At 42.8% G+C, this 13,586-nt stretch overlaps 1 protein-coding gene across 4 annotated transcripts in view; it reads left to right on the top strand.

Annotated features, from left to right (window-relative positions):
- Positions 1-741: 741 nt before the first annotated feature.
- The window catches only part of csrnp3 (cysteine-serine-rich nuclear protein 3), a 235,708-nt gene continuing 222,863 nt past the window's right edge, over positions 742-13,586 (top strand). For 3 of the 4 annotated variants that reach the window (XM_072262045.1, XM_072262043.1, XM_072262044.1), the window contains exon 1: positions 742-1,021. The gene's annotated coding sequence lies outside the window, so the exon portion shown is untranslated. Of the gene's footprint in view, positions 1,022-1,066; positions 1,238-13,586 lie in introns of those variants that run through there. The other variant, XM_072262046.1, reaches the window with a different exon arrangement.

The following is a 13,586-nucleotide window of genomic DNA, read 5'->3' as shown; positions in this document are numbered from 1 at the left end:
GAACTCGGAAATATCTGCAGATGTACAGTGGGGAGCATTCTGACTGGTTGCATCACGTCCTGGAATGGAAGCTCCAACGTGTTGTGTCAAAAGAAACTGGTGAGGGTTGTAAACCAAGCCAGTTCCATCACTGGCACGTCCCTCCCCCACCACGGAGGGCATCTTCAGCAGGCAGTGCTTCAAGAAGGTAGTATCCATCATTAAAGACCCTCACCATCAAAGGACATGCCCTCTTTTCAATACTACCATCATGGTGGAGGTAGAGGAGCCCAAAGGCCCACATTTAACAGATTCTTCCCTTTCACCACCAGATTTGTGAGTGGTCCATGAACCCTGGAACAATATATTTGTTGAACTTTTTTTGTAACTAATAGTTATTTTTATGTTTTACATTGTACTACTGCCTCAAGACAATAAATTTCATAACATACATCAGTGATAATAAACCTGATTCGAGAATACGACCTGGAGAAAGAAAACTGGCTAGTGGTCTCATAATAATTTCATTGTACATTGCAGTAAAACAGTGCCGTTTCAGTGATTTCGAGGCGCTGCATGGACATCTGCAGAGCCTTCTGCTCCGGCTCGTTCCATAGCCCAGCACCGAAAGCACAGTACTCATGTGAACCAAGTGCCTCCTATATAGTTCATCTGAGGCGGTCCTGATTGGCTCTTGGTGAGTCACGTTGAAGCCTACTGCTCTTCTACCGATGCAGAGTCGCTCCATTGTTTCGATTGAGAGGCGGAAGATCTTTCCTATTTCCAGCTGGGATTATTGTGTCAGTGTGGGGCTACTTCCCTTCATGTGCGCGCCGCGAAGTCTGTAAGAACAAGGGACGAAAAAATTGCAGCTGTCACGTCTTGCAGACTAATGCTTTTGCACATTAAAAAAAAGGCAAAGATCGATGTGAAAAGCAGATTCGGATCAGCAGCCTCGGGCTTGCCTGTACGTCGTGACCAAGCTCCTGTTCAACATTTGATCTTCAGGATTTTCTTCAAGGGGAGGGGAAGACAGCAAAAAGTACGTAATGTCGACTGGATAGAGTCAGACTTTTATCTTTTACTAATATTTTAAATTTTTTAGGGGGTTGACGCTATTTAAATATTAAAGAGGAGGAAGATTATTTATCCAGGGCTGCGTTGTTGCTGGTGACTCCTGAACGATTTGTCAACCTGGCCATCTGGTGCTAATGAAAGTAACCATTGAAACTCGGAGGTTTTAGCATGTGAATCATTGGTAAGTATGTCAAGCAGTCGTGGACAGAGGCATCAATTCACCAAGTGATTAGTGAAAGGAGTCAAATTAGCTTCATCGTTATAAACTTGCTTCCAAAAAAAAAGAGATCGAAGTTAAGTGATTTTAATTGGAGGGATGAAAGTTGAAGGCAAGGGAATTGAATGAGTCTTCCAGTGGTCGTTTTTCTCCCTAAAAGCTTTTAAGTGCATTTTGTATTTAATTACTAGGTATTTTCGCGTTACAAGTGTGCGAGTTTGGAACATATTTTCTTTGACATTGTTTTATAGCGAACAGTCGGCAGGATGTTAAAGCGCAAGATGTTTAAGGCGTTTTGTTTTAAGTGCGCCCGCAGTCGGGTCGCAGGCTGTGCTTCCTGGAATTAGGCAGCCTCAGCTTCACTTGCTGTTTAACCTGCAGACTGGAGCTGCATATTCTGGAAATAACGCAGCTTTATTTCAGTGCTGCAGCAGTATAATTAGTAGGGCGGTTTTATTTTTTTTTCGCTCCCTCTGCAGTACATTTTCCTCAGTCCTATGAAAGCATAACAAGATTACCAACAGAACTGTATCCAGCTAGAAATTATCATCTGTAATACCGAAGGCTTTAAAAATATGGCCCTTGCTTTTCTAAATGCAGTTTTAAAAAAAGCTGTACTGTGGGCAATAGGGTTATTCCCATTGCCTATACACTCTTTGCATTCTATCAATGCCGTGGCAGAATAAACTAATTGTAACTTGTATGATACGTTGTTTACTCTTGAATAAGTAATCATAATCAGTCCCATTATTTTACATCATTGATTTAAAACAAAGGATAAACGATTTATAAACAGTGACACGGCTACTGTTCTTTAAGAATCAGATGAACAGAAAAGTGGCAGCTGATAGTTTGGAGAGTATTTCTTCATAATGAGAAGCAGACAATGTTTTTGCAAGTGTTTGAGCTGGCATGGGCTCTGGACTCGTGCTGCAACTTTGTTAATGAGTGGCCGCTTGTGCCAAGATGAGGCCACCCTCAGGGTAGAGGAGCAACACCTTATTCCTCCAAACTGATGACATGAATATAGATTTCTCCTTCCAGTTTAAAAAAATCCCCCCTCCCCCCTTCTGTTCCCCACTCTGACTTTCGCACCTGCCTGTCACCTTCCCCTGGGTCCCCTCCTCTTTCCCTTTCTCCTATTGTCCACTCTCCTCCCCTATCAGATTCCTTCTTCTCTGGCCCTTGACCTTTCCCACCCACCTGGTTTCACCTATCACCTTCCAGCTACCCTCTTCCCCCACCCCCCACCTTTTTATCTGGCCCCCCTCAGTCTTGAAGAAGGGTCTTGGCCTGAAATGATGACTCTTTACTCATTTCCATAGAGGTTACCTTACCTGATGGGTTCCTCCAGCACTATTGCTTGTTGATCAGGTAGATGTTCTATGTACGCACACTCATTGTTTCGACCACTCTTATGGGCCATGTTGATCAAGATTCTGACCAAATTGCAACTTGAGCTTTCCGACCAACATATGTCAGCTTCAGTGTTAAAATTTGATGGTTTTTTTCTTTCTGTAAGTATATTTTAACATTGATTCTCAAATTAAATATCTTAGAAACACATGTGGAATGCTGAAGGACCTATAGAACTAATGCTGAATCATCTACAGAAATGAATCAACAGTTGACGTTTCAGGCCGAGACTCTTCTTCGGGATATGGAGGGCTGTGGTCCGGGTGCAGATCGATGGGAGTAGGCAGTTTAAATCCTTTCAGCATATACTACATGGGCCAAAGGGCCTGTTTCTGTGCTGTACTTTTCTATCATTCTATGCTGCCTGGTCTGCTGAGTTTTTCCAGTATTCTGTGTGTGTGTGTTGCATTGCTTTGGATTTGCAGAATCTGCAGACTTTCTCGTGTTTAGTAAATATTTTAGAGTAGCTTATACAGTAATTATTTTGAGATCATTCATGCTAACATTACTTTGAGAGTGATTGATCTGATAAAATGCATTGCAGCAAAATATGGATTCAAAATGGAATTTAATTGCTTTCCAGTCACCTGACTGTAATGTTGTTGAATTGGCCTTTAAACTGAGTGCATGAGGGCAATTTGTTTGTTGACTTCCATTCTATCAGTAATGGAAAAATGCCTGGTTCTGCTTACTGCTTTCTTTCAATAATGAAAGGAGATCAGGAACTCAAACTTACAGAAAATTGTAGTCTTGAGTCACCATCTTAATATTTGTCCTGGCAAAGGGTCTTGGCCTAAAACGTCAACTGTACTCTTTTCCATAGGTGCTGCCTGGCCTGCTGAGTTCCATCAGCATTTTGTGTGTGTTTGCTTGGCTTTCTGGCATCTGCAAATTTTTTTCTTGTTTGTGATCTTAATAGTTGTCATTTTTTGGAAAAACTTTATTGCTTACTCTTCCTTCTGCAGTTCTCAGATGTTTGGAGCAAAATTGTGCACGAATAAGACAGGTTTGGAGAGATTTGAGGCAAACATGGGCAAGTGCCTACGTCCATGGTGCATGAGTCTGACTTTCAAAGTGTTGGAGGAACTTGCCAAGTCAGGCAGCACAGGATTGAGTAGTTGACTAGATGGCACCTGCTTGCTCTCCATATTGTACTGCCCTGGCTTGCATATCTAGACAGCTGGGATGCAATGTCCATGAACAATCCTGACCAATGGAGGCCTTCTTGGCCCAAGATGCCGACTGTTTAGTGCACTCCACTTGTTGAGTTCGTACAGCATTTTGTGTCTGCTTGCTCAAGATTTCCAGCATCTGCAGAATCTCTTGTGTTTATGACTCTGACTCTGATTATTAGTTATTGAGGTGGCTTTTTTTTTGCATCATTTTGTTGCTTATTATTCCAATGTAAATTTGTATTGTGCACTTTTTACGTGAAGCTGACATACTATTAGTGATCTTAATCAGCAATTAATTGTAATGTATGAATGTACTGGAGAAGGCAAACGCTGGTCTCAAACCTCGACTGCCTTCAGGCTATGTGGAGCTGGAGTCCCTGAGGCAGTCCTATGTTGAATTCAACGCTGACTGGCAACTCCTGCAACGTTGCTGGTGCCGAACTGCATCGGTCTCTGCCGTTCCTTTGAGTTCATCAGATGTGTGAAGAGGGGGATCCTGCTACGTGGGCACCTGCTTGCTCTCTGTATTGTACTGCCCTGGATGCAGTGTCCATGAAAAATCCTGACCAATGGAGGCCTCAAATTAATGTACTAGTATAACTTGAGTAATACCTGACAAGATGTGGTCTATTTATTTGTAGACACTGGAGGATCAGACATGGGACAAACCTTTATAAATATAAAGGTTTATTACATGAAGTTCATGGACAATATCATAGCACCACAGATAGACACTTACCCTTTTCATACTTTACAGCAGGGTTTCCCAATCTGGGGTCCATGGACCCTTTGCTTAATGATATTGGTGAGTGACATTAAAAAAAGCTGGGAACCCCTATTTCACAGTCATACTTTCTAGATCAGAGGTTCCCAACCTGGGGCTCACAGACCCCTTGCTGAATGATATTGATCCATTGCATATAAAAAGGTTGGGAACCCCTGTTGTAGATTGTTCTGTTCTACCTTCAAATTGTGCTTTACTGTCCTTTTGAACATTACTTCACATCCGATGCATTTTATAATCTTTATAAATTCTGTACTCTTTAATACCAGCCTTCATCACGAAGTAACACACAAAAAACGCTGGTGAACGCATCATTTTGTGTGTGTTGCTTGAATTTCCAGCATCTGCAGATTTCCTCGTGTTTTCATCATGAAGTATTGGTTATCTGAAGATCTGTCATCTTTTGGTCTCAGAAACTAATGAAAACTTGTGTTTCTAGGTTAAACTGAGGACTTGTATACGCTATTGCAGGTACCAGTCTCCAAGTTTGTATGAATTTGTGAGAGAGTTTTGAATTCAACATAACCATAACATCATGATCAGGTGGTATGTGATCACTATGGAGACCTCCAGCAAAGCTCTGCAGGTCATTAATCTTAAATTGAATAAAAATGGATTCCTTGATCTTAGTGCCGGCCACCTAACAGTTGAGTTGCAAATGTATTTTCCAAAATTGTGTTTAGTTCAGAAGGTCGAATAGGTAGTTTTGCTCTTGTAGAAGTTCCAAAGCGTTCCTTTCCATGACCTCTGCATTCCTGTTTTGCCCCTGCCTCTTAAAAGCTCAAATGTTGTCTGCTGCCTGGTGTTAGTGTTCTTATGCCAATAGCCCTTTTTGACAGTAAAGGTTGATACTTTGACCTTGTGTCTTTCTGTCTGTGGTGTTCACCACAGCATATTAGGTTTCTGGTACTCTACAGTTGATAATGTGGTAGTGAGAAATAAGAATCTTTTTGATTAATATTGGTATTGGAAATTTATGAATGAAATAAATCGAGAGAATTTTTTCTCAATTGTCTGTGTTTAACACAGCGCCTGGGTTCAACTCCCGATGCTGCCTGTGAGGAAGTTTGTATGTTCTCCCTGTGACCATGTAGGTTTCCTCTGGGTGCTTTGGGTTCCTCCCAAAGTCCAAAGAAGTAATGGTTAGTAGGTTAATTCGTCATTGCAAATTGTCCTGTGATGAGGCTAGGGGTTAAACTGGGGAATTGCTGGGCAGCGCAGCTTGTAGGGCCGGGGGTGGGGCCTGTCTATTCTGTATCTCAATAACCAATAAATAAAGAATAAAATCTGCATCATTTTCAGACACTTTCCCGACTTATTATAGGGACCGTAGAAGACGAAGAGGGTGGCGGGATGGAGATGTATCCCTACCAAACGAGCTCCTTCTGTCCGCTAGCATGCAGGTCACCCTTAGGCAAAGTGTAGTACCTGCATAGCCTCCCACCCCCCCCCCCACCCAACCAGTCAGGGTCATGTGAAACCATGGGAATAGGTGATGGATGGTAGAATGAGCAGCTGGTGCATATCACAAATCCTGGTTATGCAACCACTGACACCAGGCAGACGATCGCTGTAGAATATAGATGATGCATGGGATCACCCATCTTGTAATGTCCCTACCCAGAAGCAAGCAACAGCAAACCACTTCTATGGAAAAATTTGCCAGAACAATCATGGTCATGGAAATACCATGATTGCCCATGTCATAAGACATGGCCCATTATGAATGGGTGAAGGAGGTGAAGAGGCAAATATGGAGGTAAAGGGACATGGGACAAGCAAAGAAGATGCTTCTGGTTATCTGTTGTACAATTTAACAGAAAGCACCTCTTACTTACTGCCCATTATGCTGCTGGTCTCCATCTCTGGCAGCATTCATGGCTTTCTTCATCATGTCAATAGCTTCCTCTTGGTTTTCACTACTGTCAGTCATGCGAGTGATGGTATTCCTGAGGTGGATACCGTCACAATCAGACAGATTCTTCATTGCTGCTTTCTTAATAATTTTGTTTTACTAGTCAGCCTTGTTGGCCCTGAGTTGAACCCCGAACCTGGAGGACTGGTGGGCCACTCTTAGTCTGGCCTCTCCTTTGATTTGTTTAGTATGTGCGACCCTACCAAGAGCCAAAGAAACAACCCCTGACTCCAGCCAGCATAGTTCTCTGGGTCACTGGGGCATGCAAGCCTCCAAGCCATATCAAGGTTGTTATCCTCTTGGCGGCATGTCACTGCCTAAACATTGGACCAAGTTGTGTGTGCGCTTTACATGCAAAAGTGTCCATAAAGCCATTTTGCGCACATTTGACCACACTAGCCATAATTTCCAGCTGTTTAGTTGCCATCTGGAAATTAGAATGGACATTTCTCAGCTCAATTCAACTTGCCAGGCTTGACATTTCCCGGCATTGGATTCTGATTTATTGATAATATCTAGTGTGTGATAACTGTTTCCATGTTCTTCAAAAGTGATTGCTGTTAAACACCAACTTGCAACCAGTAAAATTCATAAAAGAATCATGAGCAGGTCTTGTAGCAGAGAGATGTGATTTACAAGTTACCTACCCATGGTTGCATCATTACTTTGCACTTTGGATTCCACCGATCCTGGAACCTTAACAACAATGCTGTGTGTCCCGTAAGAAGTCAGCCAGCCAACATTGCTGTCGTGGCTCCTTGTGCACCCAGCCTTTAGGTAAGATTGTAGTCAATATGATATGCCTCAATTCCACGTCACTGAGTGTTTCCCATAACCTCTGACATTCTTGTAGAACAAAAATCTGTTCATTTCAGGCTTGAGTATATTCAATGATTCAGTCTATGCCACTATCTAGAGTAGAGAACTCTAAAGGTTACTAATCCTGTGAGAAGAAATTTCTTTTCCTGATCTTCCCCCCCCCCTACCCCACCCTGTCTAGTAGTTTCTCTCAAGGCCATAGAAGCCTTTTCTGCAGATGGTGAGAAGTTCTTAGAGATAACAATGCTCCTATACACAGTGGGAACGACATGGCTGTTAAAATACGAACCTACAAGCAAATGAATTTGGGAACTATACACAATTTGTGAATTTCACCTTAATGTTATAACCTGGGAAAATATACAGGGTTATTAAATTCTAAAAAGAGACAAAAACAGAGAGATCAGTGGGGTGCCAAAGCACAATTTGTTGGCAGTGACAGAAAGTTTGAGAAAGTGATTCCAAATGAAATGTAAGTTGCATTGAGAGGTAAAGCAAGGAAGTCATGATAAACCATTAGAGTTGAGACATAGAGCTGTGCAGCACAGAAAACAGGCCCCTTGGTACAACTCATTCATACTGACTGTGATCACCATCTACAGTATATTAAAGTCATAGAAAAGCACAGCACAGAAACAGGCCCTTTGGCCCATCCAGTCCATGCTAAACCATTTAAACTGCCTACTCCCATCGATCTGCACCTGGACCATAGCCCTCCATCTTTCCATACCCCTCCCATCCATGTACCTATTCAAACTTCTCTTGAACATTGAAATCAAAATCGCGTGCACCACTTATGCTGTCGGCTCACTCTCACCACCCTCTGAGTGAAGAAGTTTCCCTCTGTGTTTCCCTTAAACATTTCACATTTCACTCTTAACCCATGATCTTTAGTTGTAGTCTTACTCAACCTCAATGGAAAAAGCCTGCTTGCATTTACCCTATCTATAACCCTCATAATTTTGTATACCTCCATTAAATCTCCGCTCAATCTTCTATGTTCTAGGGAATAAAATTCTAACCTGTAAAATCTTCCCTTATAACTCAGGTCCTCCAATCCCAGCAACATCCTTGTAAATTTTCACTGTACTCTTTCAATCTTATTTACACATTTCCTCTATGTAGGTGACTAAAACTGCACAGTATACTCAAAATTAGGCCTCAACATCTTATACAACTTCAATATAGCATCCCATCTCCTGTACTCGGTACTTAAATCTATAAAGGCTAATGTACCAAAAGCCGCCTTTATGATCCTACCTGCCTGTGACACCTCTTTCAATGACTTATGGACCTGTGTTCCCAGATCCCTTTGTTCCACTGCACTCCTCATTGCCTTATCGCTCACTGTGTAAGACCTACCCTGGTTGGTCCTCCCAAAGTGCAACACCTTTCGCATATTAATCCATTTGCCTGCAGTAAGCCCTTGTCCCAATTCTCCTTCCCTGTCCGAACGTCTTTGAAATGTAATCGTTTCTGCCTCTACCACCCTCTCTTTGGGAAAATTTGCTTCTCAGATCTTCTTTAAATTTCTTCCCTCTCATCTTAAACCTATACTCTTTAGTTTTTGGACTTCCCTAACCTGGGGGAGGAAACTCTCAACAACTATCTTATCTAAACCCCTCGTAACCTTATAAATATCGATAAGCACATGAAAATCTGCAGATGCTGGAAATCCAAGCAACACACACAAAATGCTGGTGGAACGCAGCAGGCCAGGCAGCATCTATAGGAAGAGGTACAGTCGACGTTTCGGGCTGAGACCCTTCATCAGGAATAACTGAAAGAAGAGATAGTAAGAGACTTGAAAATGGGAGGGGCAGGGGGAGATCCAAAATGATAGGAGAAGACAGGAGGGGAGGGATGAAGCTAAGAGCTGGATAGTTGATTGGCAAAAGGGATACAAGGCTGGAGAAGGGAGAGGATCATGGGACGGGAGGGCTGGGGAGAAAGAAAGGGGGAGGGGAGCACTAGAGGAAGATGGAGAGCAAATATTGATAAGGTTCACCCCCCCACTATCTTTCTGCGTTCTAGTGAGAACAATCCCAGCCTATCCAATCTCTCCATGTAACTAAAACCCTCCATTCCACAGAAAATGCTTGTGTATCTTTTCTGCGCTCTTTTTAATGCTTGCTACCACATCTTTAGTGGATTGGCAAGCAGAGGTACAGTATACACAATATTCCAAGTGCAGTCTAAACAAAGTTTTGTTCAGCTGCAACAGCGGGTTGGCCATTGTGTCGGACGGCGGCAGGAAGCCTGTGCGTGACGGTTTTTTTTAAAGTGGAAAAGACGTTACACTGAGACAGTTCCACTCCCTCGACCTCCTAAGTCCAGGTGGTACAAACCAGGATTACAAACTGCGGTCTTCCTTGGTTGCAGTGGATGACCATTATGTCTTCTGTTCCTCGCCATGCCCGTCGCTGTCCATGGAGCATTGCAGTCCTGCCAACCTGGCCGTCGGATCTCACTGTAGATCTCATTGTAGATCTCATCCACCCCAGTCTGAAACTGACATCCTAAGTGTGATGCTCATTGCTTCAGCCTCTGAAGACGTGCATTCCAAATGCCGCCTTCATTTCCCTTCCTACAATCATTGGTTCAGACACAACTGCTGAAATGATTCCAGGGAAGAGTGACTTAAATTACAGGGATAGATTGGAAAAGTTGGAGTTAGTTTCTTGAAAAAATTAGGCTTGTGCAAATTTAAAAGAATGTAGAGCAGAGACGGAATGGACATGGAGAAATTGTTCCCATCTGCAAAAAAGTCAAGTTCAAAGCAAGGTTGTTATCAAAGGATATATATATCACCATGTACAGCCCTGGGATTTGTGTTCTTATGGGCATACGCAATAAATCCATAGAGTAATATCCATAACAGGATCATTGAAAGGCTGCCCCCGCTTGGGCATTCAACCAGTGTGCAGAAGACAGCAAACTGCAAATATAAAAAGAAAGAAAATAATAAATAAATAAATAAGCAAGCAAGCAATAAATATGAACATGAGATGAAGAGTCCTTGAAAGTGAATCCATAGGTTGTGGGAACATTTCAATGATGGGGCAAGTGAAGTTATCCCCTTTGGTTCAGGAGCCTGATGTAATAACTATTGCTGAACCCAGTGGTGTTGTTCCTGAGGCTCCTGCACCTTCTTCCTGATGGCAGCAGTGAGAAGAGAGCGTGTCCTGAGTGATGGGGTTCTCCGATGATGGATGCTGCTTTCGTGCGACAATGCTTCATGTAGATGTGCTCAGTGGTGGGAAGTGTTTTATCCATGGTAGACTGGGCTTTATCCACTACTTTTTGTAAGATTTTCCATTCAAGGGCATTGGTGTTTCCATACCAGGCTGTGATGCAGCCAGTCAGTATACTCTCTACTACACATCTATAAAAACTTGTCAGAATTTTGGATGTCATGCCAAATCTTCTCTAACAATGAAAAAGAGGTGCTGCCGTGTTTTCATAATTGCACTTGTGTGCTGGGCCCAGGACAGATCCTCTGAAATAATAATTTGAAAGTGTTAGGAATCTGGATTAAGAATGACTGGTAAAGAGAATAAAAGTAAAAGAGTTACAGCTCATGGAAGGAGACCCTTTGACGTAACTCAGGTATGCCTTAACTATTTCCCTTTTCACCTTGGCCCTTTCCCCTCTAGTTTTAAACTTACCTACTCTGGAAAGATACTGTGATCATTTACCTTGTCTTTGCTTCTCCTGATTTTGTGTATTTCTATACGTCGTCCCTCAGCCTCCTAAGCTCCAGGGAAAAATGCCCCAGCTTATCCTTATTGGCTTGGGCCCTTGGCTTCAAGTGGAGCATAGGCCATGACCTCCCATCTCATCGTCCTCTGAAGTCGATGGTATGGTTGGAGTTCATCAATGTTTCTATAATCCATTGTATCCACTGTACAGGAGATTGGCCTGTACAGCTTCATGAGACCCCTGTTGGCCAGCCTTACCCATTTCCACCGCTCATGACGGGGACGTACGGTTGGACTCTGCTTATAACTCAAGCACTCCCCTCCAGTCCTATCTTCATAAGTTATTTCTGCACTCTTTCCAACCTAGTGACTTATTTCCTATAGGTAGGTAACCAGAGCTGCACAGAGTACTCCAAGAGTCAGTCCTCTTGATCTTCTCTTCAAAGAAAAAAATGAGTAGGTTTATGAGACACTATGCTGGCTATTACTAATCAATTCTTGCCTTTGATATTATGAATCAATCCTTGCTTTTTATATTACTAATCAATCCTGCCTTTCAGAATCCACTCCATTAAATTCCCACACTGGTTTGTTTTTGCAGCCCTTTTTCAACAAAGGCATGGCAATGGCCACCTTCCAATCTCCTGGTTCCTCATCCGTGACTAATGATACAGACCAAATATCTGTATCAGGGCACCAGTAATTTCTTCCTTAGTTTCCCCTCAATCCTTTAGGATACACTTGGTCAGGACCAGTGGATTTATGCACCCTTGTGTGCTTTTAAGATGTCATGAGGAAACTAATTTGGCACGGAGGTGGGTAGTTGTTGAGGTGAGTCCATTAGTGACATTCGAACAGGAAGTGGATGAGTATATAGAATATAGAACAGTACAGGCTGTGTATGAAAAGAAAGAATTTGCAGGGCTGTGGGGAAATGGCATGGGAACAAGATGAATTGCTTTCACAAATTCAGCATGGAATGAGCCAAATGGTTTCCTTCAATACTGTGACCCTTACGAGATTTCCTCCAGTTTCTCCATTTTCGCTTGCAGCAACCTGATTGGGTGTAAGAACTACATTCAATGCATGCTTGGCATACCAAGAAAGGGTGAAATTGCAATTTTGCAGGGTCATATATCCATCCACATATCTACTAACACAGAGGTTAATACACTGTTAAGCTGGTTGCTTTTGATAAAATATGATCTCTGTCCCAGCTAAGAACCGAATGAGGGCTTGCAGAAATAAAAACAACAAACCGAGAAGGTGGTAGCTGATTGGGTGCCTCAAATCCTGGTCAATAGTTGTTGTCGTCATTACGTGCTGTGTCATATAACATGGGCGATCGTGGTCTTTCCATGACCATGATTATTCTTGGCAAATTTTTCGACAGAAGTGGTCTGCCATTGTCTTCTTCTGAGCAGTGTCTTTACAAGACAGCTGTTCCCAGCCATTATCAATACTCTTCAGAGATTGTCTGCCTGGCATCGCTGGTCCCATAACCAGGACTTGTGATATGCACCAGCTACTCATACGATCATCCACCGCCTGCTCCCATGGCTTTATGTGACCCTGATCGGGGGCTAAGCAGGTGCTACACCTTGCCCAAGGATGATCTGCAGGCTAGCGGAGGGAAGGAGTGGTTTACACCTCCTCTTGGTAGAGGCGTATCTCCACCCCACCACCCATGGTTAATTGATGAGGTTTGAAAGAGTAAGTAGTGGAGAGCTGGAGTGCAGAGACATCAAAGGTATGGGAAGCAAAACACAAGAGGCAGAATTACGTAGTTGAGGAAAATGCCACAGGGAGAGCACTTTGTGTCATAATGAAGAGGGACTTAAATTTTGTAGATAGACTATTAGGGTTGAGGCCATCAGGAGGCTTTCCAGTGGGGATAAGAATTTATTTTGGGGTAAGCCAAACTAATATGGAATACAGAGTGGCAGGCAATCTCAATGTCAGCTGGGTTGGGATACCGATAGGTGAATTCTGAATGAATGAGGATTTGGGGGTGGAAGATGGCAGGGGGGGTGTGTGTGGCTCTGTTGAGGCAGCCAGGTCATTATCAGGGTCAAAAGCCAGAATACAGTCAGCTAAGCTGGTGAACTTCTAAAGTTTATGAATAACAAAATATTACTAATTATTTAAAAAGTTTGCATCCTATATTTGCGTTGTATGTTTACAGATGTGATAGCCTGCAACTTTAGTCTATTGAAGTTGTCATCACTCTGGCTTTGTGACGTTTTGGAAGTGAGTGTAACAATGCTCCTCTTAATACTGAAGGATTTAAATGTTTGATATTGTGTACTGTCTTTTGCCATTAACCTTTTTGTAGTAAGTGTACTGCAGCATGTCCATCCCGGCATTATGCACAGGATTTAGGCTGTGTGAAGCTTGATTAACTGCAGAGTCTCTGCTCTGCAGATTTCAGAACCTCCTATAATGCCAGCAGGGCGCCTACACACATTGCCATTCCTCGTCAGCTGTTTGAATGATTCTTGCA

This window comes from Mobula birostris, chromosome 6 (assembly GCF_030028105.1).
Source record: "Mobula birostris isolate sMobBir1 chromosome 6, sMobBir1.hap1, whole genome shotgun sequence".
In the NCBI taxonomy this organism is placed as follows: Eukaryota; Metazoa; Chordata; class Chondrichthyes; order Myliobatiformes; family Myliobatidae; genus Mobula; species Mobula birostris.
Note: the sequence above shows the minus strand (reverse complement) of the source record. Positions and strands in the feature narration are given on the sequence as shown.